Raw genomic sequence first — 22,105 nt, forward strand, 5'->3', positions numbered from 1 at the left:
ATCTAGTTGCAAACAAAAACAAGATTTGAGAAGGAGCCTCAGTTCACAAGCAAACATTCTTGTGAACTGAGGCTCATGCTCAACCCATGTTTGGTTTTTTTCGATACTGTGTATACATCTTCCCCTCATTCTAGTGAGTGCTTATGCACACTTGGAATACTCTCATGCACTGCATATGCAGAAAAACATTCAAGAAGCTGTGGAATTAAGTAAATATTAGGTGCTGTCGAGAAAGTCATCACCTTTAATAATGTGTCATCAAACACGAAAACCTAATAAGTGCGTTAGCTTGCTCGTACAACTGATAAAGCTCCACTTGACAGCTGTTTTATAAGTCGGCCTTTCGAGCAGCCACAAATCATTTCTTGCAATTAATTGCCAGGTGTCCAAGAAAGCACACTCTACGTATGTGAAAGGAAGGTTGTGAGCATCAATTTTGCATCGTCTATCTGCATTCACTTTCATTTTTTCACGGCGATTATTTATGCTTCAGTTGACAAGGTGATGTGCAGATATATCTGAAAAATATTTCATTTGTTTTCTTGATATGCTTTTCTTAATGTGCAATGTTCATTTCACTTTTACTTCAGCATATATCACATTTATGGAAAATCCTGGAACTAAACGGGGCAAGATGTATCAAGATCCATTAGGAACTTGAGTTCCAAAGATGAGCTCATCTAAGTTGCATTTTGAGCACTGACTAAGCTGTTGATTTCAATGTCTTTTTAAGTTAACTAAACGACCCCTTGATTGTTTGATTAATATAAAGCTAATTCTGGATCCGATGTGTGTATGTATATGTATGTAAAACTACATTCACTGCTGCTTCGGTATTTGGCGAGGTGTGATAAGCATGCGAGCACTTAACAAAATGAGCACCCTGCAAGCGGGCTTTGTTTTTGGCGAATTACCGTTTACTTAAAAATACACTTAAAAGAAAAAAAAAAATGCCGAGCGGCTTGATCGGTTCACCACGGTAGTCGTCACGGACCTGTCGCCGACAAAACTATACCGATTCAGGGATCTTATTCAAGTCTGGTAAGCTGCGACGCGGAAAGTGAGCGGCCGCATGACGAACGATCACGCAACGGGCCCAATTCTCGTAATGTGCGCCGTCCAAGATCGAGCGCAGTGCCACGCGCAGCGTGGCCTGCAGATCTCGAGACGCCTGCTTGACGCGGCGAAGAATCGGTAGATTTCAGCCGATCGTCGTAAACTCCTCCCTTACGCGCGTTTGATGATGACGTTCTTAGCAGAACGAGCTTAAAAAGCGCGCAGATCAAGTTGTCACAGCTAAGAGTTGACAATAGCTTGTTGTTGTGATGGCTCTGTAGCTGAGCCACCTGATTGATGTATAGGAAGGGAAAGGCGCGGTATCTGTCACACTTGCTATGTGGACACCTGAACCGCGCCGTAAGGGAAGGGATGAAGGTGGGAGTGAAAGTGGAAAGAGAGAAAGGGGAGCCGTATTGGAGGGCTACGAAGTAATTTCGACCACCTGGGGATCTTTAACGTGCGCTGACATCGCACAGCACACGGACGCCACTTCGTTTCGCCTCCATCAAAACGCAGCCGCCGTGGTCGGGTTTGAACCCGACCACGGCGGCTGCGTTAGCCACCGTAGCTGCGTTTCGGTGGAGGCGAAACGAAGTGGTGGCGTCCGTGTGCTGTGGAACGCTGCAAAATCGGTTTTCCGTTGGTGCTACGAGCACTGTGCCAGCGGGTTTGTTTTCATACCGAGAGCGAGAGACGCCTGCTACTGAACCTTTTTTTTTTATTATTATCATTTTTTATTGAGGAGTTTGCCACCTCTTGTGCTCGTTGCTATGGCTCGTTGCATGGTTTCGCCGCCGGTGCCGCATTGATTACTGCATGGTCTTTGGAATTTGATATCATGGCATCCAAACCCGCTTCCCTACCTTCTAGTACGGAAGGATGGGCGCGCCGGTCACTCAGCCATTTATAACAAGAATAAACATGGTAGAAAAAGGTAGAAATTCTTCCACCCCTGTCTGAGGTAGCAGCTAGGTTAAGTACTGCAGGATTCGAGTTCTGTTGTTGTTGTTGTTGTGGCTGTAGGAAGAAGGAAAAGAAAATGCACGGGCCTGCTACTGGCTCTGTAGCTGAGCCACCCCTCCGCTGCCTCGTGCAGATAGAAGCGAATATTTGTGTTACTGATATTAAAATTTCGATTAACCATTCAACTGGGGACTATACTGAAGCCTTATAATACTTGAAGACATTTTGCCTTCAAAGAGACACATTTCCAATTACTGATTCATTTTCCGAGTTCTGACCCGTTGCGCTCAGGTTCCCTATTCAAGCGACTCTCACAAGAGAACCGATTATACACGGAAAAAGAATCAGTAATTTGAAATGCGTCGCTTTGAAGGAAAAATGTCTTCAAGTATTATAAGGCTTCAGTATAGTCCCCAGTTGAATGGTTAATCGAAGTTTTTAATATCGGTAACACAAACGCACGAATTTTTTTTCTAGCTGGCCGGAATCCTGTTTTTCTTGGGCCTTAGGTGGCTGCCCTCGAAGAGTTTTTTCACAAGAAGGGAAAGGCGCAGTATTTGACCCGCGCCGTACCGTGAGGGAAGAGGGGAGTTCCCAGCCCTCCACTACGAAAGATTTGGCGGACGTTACGTTGCGCTGAGGCCCTGTCACGTGAAATCCGGCCGTAGTTTTTGTGATTTCATTTCTGCTGGCATTGCTTGCAGGCGTGCTGTTTAGATCATTATTTTGTTGATACTGGTGCTCACAAATTTGCTATAAATGTGATGTTGTGCTCTCGTTCAAACTATGGCAACTCAACTAGAACGTGATACAAGGCGTTCGAGTGCCGTCGAGTTGTGAACGGCGAATTAACAGTCGGCCGTTGCGATCAGCTGGCTGACCGTCGATGGCGAGCCGCACGGGCAACTCGAGACTTTATTTCGAGTATTTTGTCAATGAGTATTTAATAGCCCTGTAAAAGCTAGGAACGTCTGTAAAGTAGGTTGTTTGCTCCCGTTCAGGAGCACCAAGTTCTCGCTCGGGCAACATCGGCTATGTGCTACAACTGTTTTCGCATGATGACGGTAGCAGCGCGCGGTCATTCCGCGACTTCAAAAGGTTTGCAAATTGTGTTGTTTGGCTTCCGTCAGTTAGTACCGCGGGGTATAATGTTATAAGTACTGAACAATTTTTTCCTCAGGCATTTCTACTACATGCAAGTTTCTAGAATGAATTGCAAATCAGCTGTCGAGTGTTGGTCTCGTTGCTTACTAGGCCAGCGTTTCAACGTGAGGAGTTGTAAGATTTATACACTGTTGTGTAATAAATTATTTGCTGATATAACTGCCAATAACGAAACATGCTTTCACCAGAGGAGTAGTCACGAGCACGCAGAAATTGCGGAGAAATGCGAGCAAAATGTTAAAATAAAATTTGCTGTTTCTGCAGACCTACTACATAGTGCAGTGGTATTTATTCTTGCCTTGTGTAGAAACAGAGAGCTAATGACGGTTTTCTATACCCTGAGTCGGAGTCATATGAGAATATTCACTTCAGGACAATACTAACATTGTACGGCTATTTTTCATCTTTCATTGTATGGCACGCAGGAAAGCTGATAGCTGAGATAAATGATGTATAACCAGATTGTTGCTGTGCAGCAAAGCAGTTTCATAATGGCTCAGGTGGTGCTAAACATGCATGTGAAAATTAAATGAATGTATACATCTATGTAGGTTACTTATTGTGATGCAATGCAAGGCGGCACATAGTGGACTAAATATTTTTAAGATGCTGCACACATGAAATTTTTGTGTAATTTTTATTCAGGAGGTCTCCTATGTTGTCTTCAGAAGGAAAACAAGGTGCTGGTGGCCACTGGCTATCTCATGAAGTGTAAATTCTGCAAGGTAGGCAGAGACTGGCCTAGTTAGCAGCTTTTACATCCGCAAGGATCGGAAATATGAAGGTGTAGTAAATCCTGAAATCAACTTGCTTCTTTGTGTGATGAAAAAGCCGAAGCAAGGTTTCTGTGCTCTGCACTATGCATATTCTTATAGCTTGCTATTATTACTCATCAACAGGTTTGTTGAAGCCCATTTCTGCTGGCTGTACTGGGCATTTTGTCACACTTTACTATTCCCCACTTGCAGCCTTGCTTTGAGGTCATTAATCACATGGTATAAGAAATGTGCTGCAAACGTTTTGCTAGAGAATTGTACTCACTGTATGAGAAAGGTTTCCCATTTGCACCCAAGAAACTTTCATCTTTCATGGTTGTATATGAATACTTGTTACTTTCACTGTCTGGTATTTTCTTTTTTGCCCTTGTGCCTGAGTGTTCCTCTTTGTGCCTGTAGCAAAGCTGTGCCGTAAGCATCGAGACCTTGATTTCACTTTAAGTTTTCATTTTGAAGAACCACGAGACAGGCTCACTTTATGCCTGGCTTTTTGTACTTGACTTCTTTACCTTGAACTCACTGCATATTGTGCAGAAGTTATACATTCCCACATTTCAGTATGTATGCATTAACAGCCTGTGTGCCTACTGGAAACATCTAAATGTACACAATCTAGTTTTTCTGTTCAACCGACCCTGTGCACAAAGTTCACAACAGCAAAATAGTAACAGGCTCTTCCCAACTTTGGTTGGAAGAAACAAGGGCTTTATGAGATGCCATTAAAACAAAACTTTTGTTTCAGTACTTCCCTTTTTTGACGGACACAATGCAGCAATCAGTATTGGGAATTCAAACACGAAGTTTTCAAACATGGAGAGCTTTCAAAGTTGTATGAAAATGGCCTAAAATAGCCCACACACTATGCTTCATTAATGTTGTCTGTTTGTGAGGGGGGTTTTCTCTCATGCACTGTAGCCTCGGCAAGTGGATATGTCTTTCTTGCTGCCGGAATAGCTACGTCACTAGCCCATCCAGGACCTCGACACGCATTAGTATAAGTTTTGGCCGTGTAGTCTTGGCTGCGTACGTTGGAGTATAATGCATATGCATGCAGTATGAATACAGCAATGCTGTAAAAGCAAATCGTACGTCACACAATTGCATTTTTGCAATACAGCTCAAGTAAGGATCAAGTGCTCGAGAAAGATATTTATTTCTTTTGTGATCCTCCTAATGTTACCTTTGATTGACAGTGTATTGTTAACCATGATACAGTTTTTAGGCATTCTACCTACTACAGACAGTATTTTCTAAAAAAAACTAGTACAATGTGAGCAAAATCAATAGAGGTGTCAAGAACATAAGCTTAAAATAGCGAAGATTGTGAATGATGTAACTTCGGTGCGAACACACAATACACAAGAACTGATATCCTCGGTGCCCGTTCGTCGAATGCTGTTGACTCCAACTGAAACCCAAAATCTGTCGAATCCAACTTGTGCTTGAGCGGCCGTAGTCAATGGAGCCTATTGAACACATCTCCACTCTGTTCCGCTACAAATTTCGTGGTCGCTTCGCATAGAGTTTCGGAGGAGGAGGTAAAAGAGGAGACTCCCTGCGGTTTACTTTTTAAGCGATAGCTTCACTATAGGTACAGTGGAGTCTTTGCGCAAGCCTCAGTTTGACATTCATTTCACCTTTAAGAAGCAGGAGGACAAACTGCATCTGTGCAGTTCAGGTGTCCACAGAAAAATGTGACAAATACGGTCCCTTTCCTATAAACCAACACACAATGTTAGCATAGGCTAGCCACCAATTCAGGGAGTTACAGGGAAAGAGTTACATATTGTGCCCAAAACATCTGACCGCTTGAAGAGTAACCTTGTGAAAAAAATTGTCTGTGATTTAGATTCAGTTAAGCCTAGTGTGAAGCGACAACTGCTATAGCTGAAGCATGTGGACGCAGAAGCGGCGGTGGTGCCAGCGGCCATCATCGCGGCGGCGTTTTACAAGATGCTCTTTTGGCTTTAGACCATTAATTTCTTCTCCTCCACAAGCTTTCAGCTCATAGCGAAATGTTCTCCGGATCGTCAGATGCGGCAACCGATGATCGTAACAAGCACAGCTGCTTAGTTTCTCTTCCTGTGAGTCTGTGGCATGGCTGCGACAGAAACTCGCCTCGTGTATCGCCACGCAGCTGCTCACGCGTTAAGCTATATACTTCCCAGGTCAGTTAACGTTTGACCTTTGGTGGGAACATAGCTACCCAAAGAGGTTGTGGCTTAAGTTCCAACTTGACCTTGAAGCTGTTTGAAGGTCATCGGAAGCATACATTGACCTTGGCTTTACCTTGCGAAATGAAGCCATCGCTTCAAAACATGCAGCCGCTTGACCTTCAATAAAGATGGTGCGACCTTCATCTTATTAAATTTAGGTGCCCACCCAAAAGTATACTGCAGTTCCTTTCCCCAAAATCTAGCTTATAAAAAATATATATGTGCCCCGTCGCAATGGCACGGGGGTTAAGATGCCTGGCTACTGTTCCGGTGTAAACGTGATTGCTGGCGGCAGCGTTTCTATTGAGGCGCATTTACGTAGAGGCATACGTGTGCTGTGCAATGTCGGTTGCATATTTAATATATCCTGGTGGTCGAAGTTGCTTTATGGCCTTTCATTATGGCACCTCTTCCTCTTTTCACGTTCACTACCACCCGACCACCTCACAGAGAGTAGAACATTTTATTTAATCTTGGTTTCTTGACTTAAAAATGATTTATGAAGAATGGCAGGCTTCATGCATCTTTATACAAGCCCATCAGTTTATTGCCAACCTCTTCTGCATTTCATATATCGTTCAGATAATTAGCTCAATTTCTTCAAACCTTCTGCTGTTGGCTTTGTTAGGCCCAGCAAAGATTCGCTTGATCGAAGTTATTACACTGTAGTTCGTCCCCTTGACATTTCTTTGTGCTTGGATTTTCACGACCGTTGCATGGCTTCTGCTGATGGAGATTGGTGTTTATTTGTAAAACAATACTTTGGTGATAGTGCAGCAAAAATTTCCCAGTTATTATGTACGTTATTGTTGTGCAGTAGTGATTCTGCAGATCTTCACTCACATACAGATGCATGCCTCCAGTACCTGCCTAACAAGGGTGTCATTCTAATAATACAACTGAGTGCAATGGGATATGGGGATTCACCTTATCTTCTTTGATGAGGCGACAGAGTGCCTGAAGAAGCAGTTGAAACATCACTCTGGCATAGTACATAGCGTGGGAACCAGAATCTCCCGTCCTCTCCTGCTCCGAGCCCCCAATCGCCTTCGGCATAGCGGCTTTGCAGCTCTTTCTTTGTTGTTCTTGGCAGAATATAATCATAACTGACACGTGGAAGCACATCAAAGGAAGGAATCAGTGGACCTGGGATTCGCAGGTGCAGAGGTTAACTAATAAGCTCTCATCAGTGACAGGTGCAATTTCTCGTTGCCATACTTTTCTTCTTTCTTAAATAAAACTTCAGATATATAATGCATTATTCATCTCGCATATGAATTATTTTTCTTTACTTTGGCTCACAACTGCTAAAAAAAACATAGAGAAAGTTTATCTCCTTCAAAAGTAAGCCATTCTTCGTATAGCAAATGTTGGTTACATATCCCATACTGGAAGTATAATGTAGTAAAATAAGTATGAATTTCAAGGTTTTTTGTCATATTATTTTTCTTCCAGCTTGAGAACTATGATAAAGATGCCACCCTGCTGAAAGAAACTAGAGATCTAGTGAACGCACGTAACACAGACATTTTTTCACATGGGCTATAGGCTCCAGACATTAGAATATACTCTTCCCACAATTTGTAGTAAATTCAAAGACATAAATCAGTCCACTAAAGCTGCACTGGTTCAGTGTTTTGTAATTATGTAACCCGATGGTATTTTCCGCAGTTATAAAGTTCTCTCTTATTTGCATTCATTGCCTCTGTTATAACTTTGCACTTAAAGCGTTGTTAAAGTATGCACTACCTGCATTCATTTTTTTTCCAGTCATTCTAAGAATATATCCTGCTAGTTTGTTTTGCTTGCTGAACTGATATTTAGATGCTGTTGTGATAGACCTACGTTTGCATTGCATTACTTACATTAGTGGTCTGGTTTCCTGCGTTTAAGACATGAAAAAAAAAAAAAAATGTATATTTGGTTCTTGATATGTATGTATATTATTTTATTGCATGCTGGCCTGCGTTGTAATGGCTGCCTGGGCCTCATCAAGCTGTTTACTTGCAGCTTTTAGCCCAGGCAGCCTACCATAACATTCTGGGAAATAAAATTGAATTGAATTTGACTAGCAACTCATGTGTCGATGGGGCGACTGGAAGCAGGAGGCAAGTGGGAAGACTGCCTCTCGATGGGAGAGGGTTCTATACCTTACCGGAGATAGTGCTGCTGTATTTGTTTTTGATGTCGATCATATAGTGGGGCCCTGGGTAGGGCCAGACTAGCAATACGAAATGACTTGTACGCCCGGCCAGTGAAAATTACTGCCCTTATTTTTTTGTTAATCTAGAGATTGAAGAAAGGGTAGTCCAGTCCATTCTGAGCTTGAACTCCATGCTTAGTCATGGTTAGGTTGTGACCATTTAGTTGCTTAGGCCCTAACCAGTTCAGTAGTGGAAAGTAGTTGTTTTTATCAATTTATTTTTAGTCATTCCAGTTTTACTCTGAATACTATATATTATGCTCTAAATAGGCTCTAGTAGTATGCTTCCTGGTCTTCCGTGTCTAACTGCACGACTGATATGTATTCTGATGTTTGTTGAAGAGAAAATAACATCTTTGACGCTGAATGGCACTGTGCTCCTTGCTGAAAGTGAGGGCAGAGCCACTTTATGTGTTTTTCATAGCTGTTCAAAGATTAGGACACAGAAGAACAGAGCAAAGCTATCATGGAGAAAACTAGTTTATCATTCCCTGATTTGTAATAAAAATAATTCATGTATAATGTCTGAGTGGGCGTTCTTATGAGAAAACAACACAATTCCTGCTCACTGCAAGCTGATCGTAGCAATGCCGAAGTTGTAGAATGAAAACACTACTCTAAAATTTAAACATTGATAGATAATACTCATGTGTCAACCCCAAGTGAAAGCATAAAGTGTGGCTTCAGTGACTGTGGAAACACTATGTTCCAGCCAAGGTCTGTGCTAATTACCTTGTCTGTATGTGGTAAGTAGTTTTGCCTTTCATATAAGCTGCACTGTAGAGCAAGTAATAATGTTTACCTGTGCTTTATGACACATAGCTGCCATATCTTATCTTCTTTCTTTACCTGATGCTCATTTATCGTTTCACGCAACTCAAACAATGCTACGCTTGCTGCTGTTGCCTACTTAGCTTCAAAAGATGTAAACTGAAAAAGTGACAAAGGTGCTGAAAGCAATATGTTTCAAGAGAACTACATGTCGGGCTTAGGCACGTAGTCATGTACAGTATGTCGCTTCTGTTTAGACATTGATGGAATAATACTTTCTTAACACAAGTGTGCAAGTTTACTGAAAGCAGTTTAATTGCGACACCTTTCAGAGCTAACTTGTTGAGAGTGTGTGGCTTATTTAGCGCTTAGCAGGATGCAACAAAATGTGCGGCTGGGTTTAAATTTTGAAAATCCTTTGCTTTAAAGAGAACAGGCAATCTGATATCAGGTGCAGGAGGCACACAGAAATTACTGCTTGTGTTTAGCAGTGTGAAAATAGAGAATTAGAAAAGTGACAAATGAAAGCGTTGGACATCTAATATCAAAGAAAAACAAGATTTGAGAAGGAGCCTCAGTTCACAAGGAAACATTTCAACAAGAAGACTTCTCTTTGTCCAGGTGAAGTCTGATCCTCTTGTTGGAATGTTTGCTTGTGAACTGAGGCTCATGCTCAACCCATATTTATTTTTTTTTTGATACTGTGTATACATCTTCCCTTCATTCTAGTGAGTGGTTATGCACACTTGGAATACTCTCGTGCACTGCATATGCAGAAAAACGTTCAAGAAGCTGTGGAATTAGGTAAATATTAGCTGCTGTCGAGAAAGCCGTCACCTTTAATAACGTGTCATCAAACACGAAAACCTAATAAGTGCGTTAGCTTGCTCATACAGCTGATAAAGCTCCACTTGACAGCTGTTTTATAAGTCGGCCTTTCGAGCAGCCACAAATCATTTCTTGCAATTAATTGCCAGGTGTCCAAGAAAGCACACTCTACGTATGTGAAAGGAAGGTTGTGAGCATCAATTCTGAATCGTCTATCTGCAGTCACTTTCATTTATTCATGGCGAATATTTATGCTTCAGTTGACAAGGTGATGTGCGGATATATCTGAAAAATCTTTCATTTGTTTTCTTGATATCCTTTTCTTAATGTGCAATGTTCACTTCACTTTTACTTTGGCATATATCACATTTATGGAAAATCCTGGAACTAAACGGGGCAAGATGTATCAAGATCCATTAGGAACTTGAGTTCCAAAGATGAGCTCATCTAAGTTGCATTTTGAGCACTGACTAAGCTGTTGATTTCAATGTCTTTTTAAGTTAATTAAACGACCCCTTGATTGTTCGATTAATATAAAGCTAATTCTGGATCCGATGTGTGTATGTATATGTATGTAAAACTACATTCACTGCTGCTTCGGTATTTGGCGAGGTGTGATATGCATGCGAGCACTTAACAAAATGAGCACCCTGCAAGCGGGCTTTGTTTTTGGCGAATTACCGTTTACTTAAAAATACACTTAAAAGAAAAAAAAATGCCGAGCGGCTTGATCGGTTCACCACGGTAGTCGTCACGGACCTGTCGCCGACAAAACTATACCGATTCAGGGATCTTATTCAAGTCTGGTAAGCTGCGACGCGGAAAGTGAGCGGCCGCATGACGAACGATCACGCAACGGGCCCAATTCTCGTAATGTGCGCCGTCCAAGATCGAGCGCAGTGCCACGCGCAGCGTGGCCTGCAGATCTCGAGACGCCTGCTTGACGCGGCGAAGAATCAGAAGATTTCAGCCGATCGTCGTAAACTCCTCCCTTACGCGCATTTGATGATGACGTTCTTAGCAGAACGAGCTTAAAAAGCGCGCAGATCAAGTTGTCACAGCTAAGAGTTGACAATAGCTTGTTGTTGTGACTGAAGGAAGAATGAAAAGAAATTGCACGGGCTAGCTGCTGGCTCTGTAGCTGAGCCACCTGATTGATATATAGGAAGGGAAAGGCGCGGTAAATGTCTCACTTGTCTTGTGTAGACACCTCAACCTAGCCGTAAGGTACAGGAGGCGGGCGGGAATGATAGTGGAAAGAGAGAAAGAGGAGCCGTAGTGGAGGACTCTGGAGTAATATCGACCGCCTGGGGAACTTTAACGTGCGCTGACATCGCACAGCACACGGACACCTCTTCGTTTCTCCTCCATCGAAACGAACTGAGCCACCTCCGCTGCCTCGTGCTGACAGAAGAGAAAAAAGAAAAGAAAAAGGGGAGAAAGACGCGCGTCGCGAAAGCCGTCGTCCACCGCCGAAACGGCAGCGGGTGCAATGACGCCCTACAACAAATAAAAATATGGTGGCAGGCTAGCCCCTCCGCAAGCGGCAGTGACCTATACCCACCACCTATTGAGGGTCGTGGAGCTATACCTACCAGTCCCAACCCCGTAGGGCCAGGATCAATAAACAAACCCGACCGTTCTAGCTCGTGCACTGATCGCCTTATGTATGCGACGCGATAAGTAGATCTGCGTAGAATGTATTATTTACTCGTCCTTATCCGTAGGTGTTCCGTGCCTATGGAAAGCATATATGTTGATGCCAGGAAAGGAATCGTACAACAAAGACTGACGAGGATATATAAATTGTCGACGGCACTCACTGCGTTCCGCGGAGATTGGAAATGCATCGACTCGCTGGCGTCGATTGCTAGAGCACGGAGGAAATACATGCAACGATGTGCCACTGTGCTACACGCACTGCGGAACGCTGCAAAATCGGTTTTACCCCGCCGGGGTGGTGCAGTGATAAGACGTCCGACTACTATGCCGGAGTACCCGGGTTCGAACCCGACCTCGGCGGCTGCGTTTAGATGGAGGCGGAACGAAGAGGCGTCGGTGTGCTGTGCGATGTCAGTGCACGTTAAAGATCCCCAGGTGGTCGAAATTACTCCGTAGTCCTCCACTACGGCTCCTCTTTCTCTCTTTCTACTTTCACTCCCACCTTCCTCCTTCCCTTACGGCGCGGTTGAGGTGTCCACAGAAAAACAAGTGAGACAGTTGCCGCGCCTTTCCCTTCATATAAATCAATCAATCCGCGGTTTGTGGTGCTACGAGCACTGTGCTATCGGGTCTTTTTTCATCGCGCAAGCGAGGAGCGCCTGCTGCTGCATCTCTTCTTTTTTTTTATTTTTTTTTTATTCGAGGAGTTTGCCACCACTTTTGCTCGTTGCTATGGCTCGTTGCATGGTTTCGCCGCCCGGTGCCCCATAGATTCCTGGTCTTTGGAATCGGACATCATGGCATCCAAACCCGCTTGCCTACCTTCCTAGTACGGAAGGATGGGCGCGGTCACTCAGCCATTTATAACAAGAATAAACATGGTAGAAAAAGGTAGGAATTCTTCCACCCCTGTCTGAGGTAGCGGATTCGAGTTCTGACCCGTTGCGCTCAGGTTCCCTATTCAAGCGACGCTCACAAGAGCACCGATTATACACGGAAAAAGAATCAGTAATTTGAAATCCGTCGCTTTGAAGGAAAACTGTCTTTAAATATTATGAGGCTTCGGTAGTTGGAGTTGCACAATTTTTTTTTTTTTTTTTCAAGTGCATCAACGAACGAACTTGATATTTCTTGGGAATGTAAATGGGACCCCTAAGACGCGGTTCTGTATGCCAGAGACGCTTCTGATGCGTCTGTTTCCAGCAGTAAATAGAGGAATTTCGAGTCCAGCGACGCGCATATGCGCACAGGTCTGCCGGCCCAGTTGGCGTTGCATAATGTTTTTTTTTTTTTTTTTTTTTTTTCAAGTGTGTCCACGAATGAACTTGATATGGTTTGGGAATGGACCCCTGCGACGCGGTTCTGTATGCCAGAGACGCTTCTGATGCGTCTGTGTCCAGCAGTAAATAGAGGAATTTCGAGCCCAGCGCCACACGCCATGCTCGCAGGTCGGCCGGCCTAGTTGGCGTTGCATAATGATTTTTTTTTTCAAGTGCGTCCACGAACGAACTAACGAACGGCTAGTCTGCCACCATATCTTTTATCTGCTGTTGTAGGGCGTCATTGCACCCCCTGCCGTTTCGGTGGTGGACGACGGCGGTTGCCGACGCGCGTCTTTCTCCCCTTTTTCTCTTTCTTCTTTCTTTTAAATCTTTTTTGGTTCACAGGAAGGGAAAGGCGCTGTATCGGATTTCTTCGTAGAAAACTGTCAGCAGCTCCTTCTCATGTAAAGCTAACAGGCTAATACCCTCATAAGGCCCATCCTTGAGTACGGTAGCATTATTTCGAGCCCTCATCAATCATACCTCAGCCAAAAATTAGAAAAAAATTCAAAATAGGCCCTTCGTTTTATTTTCTCCAGCCACTCACGCTACGATAGTGTATCATCCATGCGAAATAAAGCGCGTATTCCTACCCTTTCCTGTCGGCGACGCGTAGTTTCCATGAAATTTCTATACCTTAATTCTTTATAACGATGGAATCAAAATTGATACAGTTAAGCACATCAAGGCATCATATCATCGTTCGAAGAGGTTAAATCATGGGAAGTGCATCAGACCCATCCCAGCTCGATGCGACGCGTACAAATTTTCATTTTTTCCTTTAGCTATTGAAGAATGGGATAGGCTGCCACCTGAATTTATGGACGACATCTGCCTTGATATTTTTCTTAAAAACGTCGAGTCATATTTTGAGAAGCGAATGGTGTAAACAAAAAATCGTTCCTAAAATGTCTTTCGTTATTCACTGCGAGTTTTCAGTTTAGGATTTTATCTTATTAGTACCTATTGTCTAACGTGTTCTTTTATTGTGTCGCTTCGCGGTTCTTTTCAGTGCTTCATATGCGACAAATTGAATGTCCGTTATAGTGTTGCTGTGCGTATGTTTTCTTTTTTTTTGTGTGTGTGTTTCTGATGTTTTTCATTTTGTATAACAGTCCCATTAGTTCACCCACTCCTGTAAGAGCCTAGCAAGGCTTACAGTATGCTCAAAAAAAAAAAAAAAGTATCTGTCACACTTGTTTCTGTGGACACCTGACCCGCGCGATAGAGGGAGGGAGGAGGATGGGAGTGAAAGTGGAAAGAGAGCAATGGACAGAAGCAATGGAACGGGTCACAAGCGCTATAGCTAGGCTTCGAAGGAAAAATAATAAAAAAAACAAACAACAACAGTAGAAATGACAAAGGAGCAGGAACGGAAGCTACGAAACCACCTCTGCGCTCGTGAGGATGAAAAGCCTAAAAAAGACCCTTTTGGTGATTGCGAACCCAACAGATAGCTGCAGAGTCACCGAGACCGGTATGGCTGTTTCCAGCCTTACGGAACATGACGGGCACGGTGAAGTACACAGGACCGCTGTTTCCGATCGCTAACGTCTCTTTGTCACGCAGGGAAACAATAAAAAGAGCACGTTTAGCGAAAAAATCGCACAAATAAAATAAACAAATCCTTCCAAAAGAAAGGGGACGTGCCGAAGAAACTTTGAGCACAGAAGACCGATCGAGGTCGGGTCATTTAGCTGCTACGGCCCTGCCAACCATTTTTTTTTTTTTTTGTTCCTCCCTCGGCTGGACTAAGAGCATGAGTAGTTGACGATGATTGAACGGTATACTGCGGCGGTAAAGTCAAATTTATTCACATTTTTGTAACATTTTTTTCCAGACCTGCCTAAGATGTGGAAAATAAACAAACAGCAATGTACTTGGGCTGATACCAGTAAATAAACTACAGTTTAGCTATCCGATGCATTTTCTAATGAGTTTGCAGAGCTAGGCAGAATTTTAGTATTTCTTTTAACCCTTTTATCTTTGCTGTGAACTCGTAAAAGCTTCATATCATGCAACAAATTTATGCGCCACGTAACAACTTCTTCTCCTCATTCGATAATTTCCATGGCATCAAGTTTTATTTTTCCTTCGAGGGATTGCATGATACCGACCCTCTAACGCGCAAGACTTCAACGCCTCACTTTCAATGTAAGGCTGACTCGATAATAAGAATGCAGAAAAGGTTCGCGTTGTCTGGATGCATCTCTAGCTGGTAGGTTGAAATTATGACAGCACTGTTTTTTGAATGGCTGATTCCGCTTAGTCGTTTCTGTGGAAAGAAAGAGGCCTCTCTGTTCATCGGTTTCCCGGAGTTGAGTGTGCTAGCGGTTATTCGCTTCTCGTGCAAGGCGGCCTCATGAGCAGCGAAATGCCTGCTTTTTCCAAACACAAGCATACATCCTGTGTGTTACTAAAAAAAAAAAAAACTAAAAATGACTAACGAAAGCCACTACTTGCACTGTACCGGGAGCATGTTTCGTTCTCCGGGTACAGTGTTCGCTGTAGCAGGGGCGCACCTCAGCTGCACACGCGAGAGCTTTAGCTGGCGGTGTTTCGTTCGAAGACGGACTCGGCACACAAACAGTATTAAACACTCAATGGGTGGCAATAAATACATCACAAAGCAAGCACGTGTACACTGGCAATGGATCTTTTGCGAGTAGCGTTACTGCCCATGCGCGCAGCCTCCTCGGATGCCATTTTCGCTGGGATGCCATGCGAAAATAGGGGGAGGACTTCGCTGCACGTCCTTTTCCAAGAAACGACCAGCATCTTCTAGCCCTCCCGCAACTCCCCCCCCCCCCCTCCCTCCCGCAGCTTGCCTCAACAGAGAAGACGCGACCAGGTTCGCCAGCTTCTTGTTGTCATTCTAGGGGAGGGAGGAGGGGGGGGGGGGGGGGTTTCACAGATGGCTCACGCGTCTCCACACAGGCTAGACATGAGCAGCCCTACACTAAACTACCCTTTGGAAGATTGCACAAATTCTTGCACAAAAAAATCTCCGCAGCAGAATGCGTATCTTGAAACTTATTGTATATGCAATTACCGGTTTTATACACTTTTCAAAGGCGCGTGGCTAATAAAACCCTAATAAAAATGCTTAAATTTGTTCATTAACACCTAATCTCTAAACATCTCGAACGGTTTTTCTCTAGGTGCAAAAGGCTTTGCACAATTTTGCATTTCCTGAAACAAGTAGAGCTGAAAAGCCGTTTCTTACCTTTGCGTTTTTCTTTACTGCTTAATCATCTTTGCGGCTATTTATAAACCAAATGCACCATTCGAAAGCAGAGGAAATAAGCTTTACAGAGATATTAAAACCACGTTTATAAACCAAAGGATGGGAAACAGTAGGCGTATGAATATCACTAAAAATGTCGTCTCTGCACCGCTGGAATGGGACCGCCACAGAGTCGGAGGGACAATTGGACGGTGGCGGACGGAAAGACAAGAGACGTGAGCGCGCTGCAGCCGCGGGGCATCGCGAGGGTATAGTGCCTAGAATATATAGCGCGGGGATGCGGGAGGCTACCGCTCCGTTCTCCCATCATGCTCTGCGCAGATCCGCTAGGGGATAGCGCAGTGCTGCAATTTGTTTAAAGGTAGGGAGCCTACATGTTTCGCCGCGGGCGCCGCGGCGCAAGATATGTAGGCTCCGTATGGAAAGGTGGGAATTGTATCGAGGCACCCTATGGAAAGGGCTATTGCATCATCGTGATCTTCCTTGCGTACACCAGAGACGCTCAGCTTCACGAAGAACGACTGGAGGATTGGTGGCTTAAAAACAGAGAAGTGACATAATGTTAGTAATGTAGAAACAAAAATTTAATAAATAGAATGATGGTTTAGTTATACCGTAGCAGTCTGGGCGTGTTGGTTATTCATGATGGAAAAATACAGCGCAGAGAAGGACGAGGACAAAATGAAGACACGTAGGACACACGAGCGCTCGTGTGTCCTATGTGTCTTCATTTTGTCCTCGTCCTTCTCTGCGCTGTATTTTTCCATCAGGTTTAGTTATCCAATCTGAATCAATAATTAAGATATAGGGAGAAAAAGGAGCATGATAGCTACTGCTACCACCCCGTTTCAAAGGGAACGCTCCTATAATCCATCCATCCATCCATGTCGGATAGCAGGAAGGGTGAATTCTCCACCCACAACTCTTCTCTTCTTTAACGGCATTCATTTATGACATTTTTATTTTCCACTGCACAGGATGCGTGAAACTCTTCTCAGCCTTTCCAAAGGCATGCACGTCATTTTCCACTACAATGGTTAAGTGCTGCTAGAACTCGGCCTTGTTGGTCGAGCTCCAGGTTCCCTATTCAGGCGACGCTCCTAAGAGCACCGATTACATACAGAAAAAAGAATAATTTGAAATGCGTCGTTTCGAAGGAAAATAATGCTTCAAGTATTGAAAGGCTACAATGGCCTTCAGGCGATAGTTATAGTCAACGTTTTTACTGTCGCTAACACAAACACAAGAATTTCTTTTCAAACTGGCAAGAATCGTGTTTTTCTTCTGACATCGCTGCCCTCGAAGCTTGGTTCTCGGGAATGGAAAGGCGCAGTATCTGTCACACTTGATTCTGTGGACACCCGCGTCTTAAGAGAAGGGAGAAAGATGGGAGTGAAAGTTTACTTCGCATAACTTCGCAGCCCTCCACTGCAGACACTGCGGCGCACACTGTGTACACCTCCAGTGCGTCCAAGACGGACATTACGTGACGGCGAGGCTCGAGGCTCTATTACACCAATGTTGTCTTCCGGATAGTTTTTGTGGTTTCATTTCTGCTGGCATTGCTTGCAGGCGTGCCGAGGGACCTTTATTTTCTTCATACTTGCGCTCACTTTGCTGGAAATGTGGTGCTATCTGCTGCTTCAAACTACGGCAACTCAGATACAAAATGTTCCGAGTGCCGTTGAGTTGTGAACGGCGAAAACAGTTGGCCGTTGCTATCAGCTGGCTGACCGCATATCTTCAGACACAATTTGTTCTAATAAAGCAAGACAAACATCACAAGTCTGCTCGCACGTACAACATAGCAGCGCGCGTGCCAGCGCCGCAGACACACCAGCTGGGACATCATTTCTAAGTTCTGCTGATATTGCTCTGACAGTGTTGCTGTGACCGTAGGAAGAAGGAAAAAAAAAAAAATGCACGGGCCTGCTACGGGCTCTGTAGCTGAGCCAACTCCGCTGCCGCGTGCAGACAGAAGAGAAAATAGAGAAGAAAGAAAAGGAAGAGGGAGAGAAAGACGCGCGCCGCAACAACAGCCGTCGTCCACCACCGAAGCGGTGGCGGGTGCAACGACGACCTACAACAGATAAACATTCGGTGGTAGGCTCGCCCCCGCCGCAAGCGGCGGTAACCTACCTGTCCCATCCCCATCAGAGGAGTGGATATGCTCTGACACGTCGTCGAGCTCAAGTTCCCTATTCAGGCGATCTTCCAAAGAGCATCGACTCCAGAGAGCAGAGTAATTCGAAATGGGTCGTTTCGGAAGAAAAATGTGCTTTAAGTATTACAAAGCTGCAATGGTCGCCAGCCCAATGGTTAATCGAAGTTTTTTAATATCGCTAGCACAAACACAAGAATGGTTTTTTAAGCTGCCCAGAATCCTGTTTTTCTTAGGTCCGACGTCACTCCTCGAAGGTTGGTTGGTTGGTTCAGAGGAAGGGAAAGGCGCAGTATCTGCCGCACTGGATTCTGTGCACCCCGTAAGGGAAGAAAGGAAGGTGGGAGTGAAAGCTTACTTCGCAGCCCTCCATTTACGGCAGTGGTCTTTTCCCGTGTTTTGGCGGACATTACGTCACGGCGAGGCCCTGTTCTGTCTTGTGAATGTTGACTTTTTGTGGTTTCATTTCTGCTGGCATTGCTTGCAGGCAGAGGTGGGCAACCTCATGAGGTTTCGACCTCATGAGGTCGACCTCAACCTCACGGAGTGAGGTGAGGTTGAGGTGAGGTCGGTGACAGCTCGAAATTTTTTTAGTGAGGTCCCGAAATTGGACCTCAACCTCACGCGTGAGTTTGAGGTTGAGTGAGGTCGTCATTGTGTGAGGTCGAAATTGTGAGGTCCAGGCTTTTTGCTGTTGCCGCGGCTTTCTTCGAAGAGCGCCCCTTTTGACGTGGAGCTCGAGCGTACTGCCGCGGTGTGCGCGCCGACTCTCGGTGTTTGGTTACCCCCCGTTCGGACGACCGGATGCCGCAGCCCCTGCCCAGCTTTCAGCATTCCACCGTAATGTCCGCAGCCCGAGGACGCTTCCCTCTGGTCTTCTTGGAAGGAGATATTTTTTTTTTTTTACTTCACGAACTCCTCATGCTCCCCGCCCGCCACCCCCGTTTCCTCTGACTTGTTTGTGCCGATGCTTGCCGCAGGCTCAAACACCCAGGAGCGCGCAAAGCACGTAACTCATGTTGACCCGCGGTGCTTTTGTCGGATGCCGCAAAGAAACAAGCAAACTAAAAAGCGAAGCAAACTGTCTTTGCGCAGACGGCGCGGAGCAGAACTGTTGGTCGTGTGCATGCCCGTTTACAGGCGCTAACGTCACGGCTGCTGCCTTACATTCGATAAAGGACCCCGCTGTACATTACACGGAAACTTAACAGAAAATGGTGCAGCGAAATTGTTAGAGGACGTGATACTGACAGATAAAAAAAAGGAAAACATGAACAAACCAAGAAAACCGGCACGAAATACCATCTGAGGATTTTATCGAAGTCCTCCCTTTCGAATTGTACGTCATCGTTCTATATTCCGGTCCTGTAAATTTATATTCTTGTATTCTCCAGAACAACCTCTCTTTGCTCTTGTGGTGCTTGTTTCTTCTAACAGATTCACAGGTGGCCCCGAACAACTGCAATGGGATGAAGGTGCTAGTGTAGCGGTAAAACATGCAAGAGGATGAAACGGACGGCACAGCTTATAAGGCGCAGCTGGTATACAGGAAAGAAGCCTGCGCATGTTAACTATATGCCGAGATAGAAGAGGCAAAAAAATTATATGGGGCTTGCATACAGTAAAGCCCAATGAAAAAAAAAAAAAATGATTGCGCTCCGCTAAGGCCCTTTGTTTCTCTCTCAAATTTTAGTGAAATCAAGCAATGCAGGAGGAAGGAGGAGAGTAAAGGATCCTTAGCTTCATAATATCAGGTTTCTCTTGAAATCTCTTATTCAGGCGCAGAAAAAAAAAGAGAAAAACGTTCTCCTACATATTTTTATGAGCTAGAAAGTATTGAGATGGTTTCCGGCTCGACATTTTGGTGTCTAGACGGACGAATTGGTGTGGCGAACTGAGCGTGTCTCTTTTGTGCTCCCGTCTGCTCGAGACGGACAAATCAATCGGATGAAAATTTTTGTGGCCAGATGTCGGAATAATTTTTTCAGACATTTGTTTTTTTCTTTAAAAATCAATTTAGATATACGTGAATGAAGCCAGTTACATGCTAGCACTGAGGAATGCAGTACTAAGTCGATGTCTCAAACCTTCTATACGCTCTAGGAAGCGCAGTTCTCTTCTGTTTTTAGTATGCGACATTTGTTATTACTTTCGTCAACATGGTATTTCTTTATATATATTTTCTTGTATGTAAATTAAGTTCGTACACTGCCGAAAAGAGAACAGGCTTCTTCCCTCACATTATAGCTCTTTCTTTGGCATCTTTTCAGAGGCCCATAGCACAACCCTCTTTTCCACTTACCGGCGCGGTCATTTAGATTTTTTCTTTTTCTTTTCCAAGTATAAGAAAGCGCGATCTAGTCTCTGAAAGCGGAGCTGGCACACATACGCCACAACCTTTTGGTGTGTATTGGTGACAGTTCGGCATTCACTGCATGAGCAAAACCAGATGCCATGGAGGCGGACGGCGAAGGGAGGAGCGCGTGCACAGCAGGGGGCGCGGTCCCTCCGGGCTGCTTGCTCGCCTCCTTTCTGTTGTTCTTGTCTTTATTTTACGTCTATGTGCTGTAACTATACGACACTAACGGGGAAACTGTTTCTCTAGGTTCACGTACGGTGCATGCGGCGAAGCAGCTTCGGAGACACCACCGTGCAATATTAGTTCAGTCTTCAAAGGAAAACAAGTGAATACCACAAAGAAGCTCGGCTCAGAATTGTTGGCGAAATGGCATCCAGTATTCAGTTCGGACGTACAAGTATTTATATCGTGTGTTTTTTTATTTTAGGAGGGTGGGAGTTGGACATTTTGCTCCGGCGAAATTTGACGGGCGAGCCGATGTTCAGACAGACAAGTGGTTCACGTTTAACCCTCTTTCCTAGCAGTTCCGACCCTTGTAATTTTTTAATGTAAGCGTAGTGTTCGAAGAAGCAATTTCGCCAATTCTTGCAATACGCCACGGGATCACAGAATTATAAACAAACGCCCAGGAGTGGCCGGCTGGGACCTCATAAGATAAACAGCATTCCTTTTCAAAATTTTCTGAAGGTTTATTCGGCGTTGGCCGAGTTTTATGATTAATTGGTGTTTTGCTGCGTTTTCCTCTTTTGTTTGTTTTGTTGGGGATTAGTCTTCACAAGTCGTTTCATGAGTGGCTATTATGGAAAATCTGTGCCCCGTTAATATGACATCCGTTAATATGGAGGACCCGAATTATGGACAGTTTTCTGGGGGCGAAGATTTTTCAATGTATTTATGCCTCGTTAGAGACCGGAAAGCGTGGCGTGACATGGTCCATAGGGTCACGAAGAGTCGGACACGACTGAACGCCTGAACTGAACTGAACTGAACTGAATATAGAATAGGGTTAAGTGGAGAAATATGGGAGAGGCCTTCGCCCTGCAGTGGGTATAGTCAGGCTGATGATGATGATGAATATAGAAACTCGCTCTTTGAACAATGGACAGGGGATGAATGCACACAGCCTAATCGGCCCATGTATTTTTGTCTCGTCAATACGGACATCGTTTGAAAAAAGCAGGGGAGTCCGAACGCAAGTTAAGAAGGGTGCGCAGGCCGGGAACCTATGCAACAGCCGATACGGTCGGATGCCTGAACGAGTCCTGTGGAGTTGGAAAGAACCAAAGCGGGCGTGTCGTCGTTTTAGGCCGGCTGTCTGACGCGGGCGAAGAAGCCATCTCAGGCATATCGGCCTGCCGCTTTAACGGGGCCAAG

Source organism: Amblyomma maculatum, chromosome 1, assembly GCF_055883805.1.
Source record: "Amblyomma maculatum isolate TAMU_Amacu chromosome 1, ASM5588380v1, whole genome shotgun sequence".
Lineage (NCBI taxonomy): Eukaryota > Metazoa > Arthropoda > Arachnida > Ixodida > Ixodidae > Amblyomma > Amblyomma maculatum.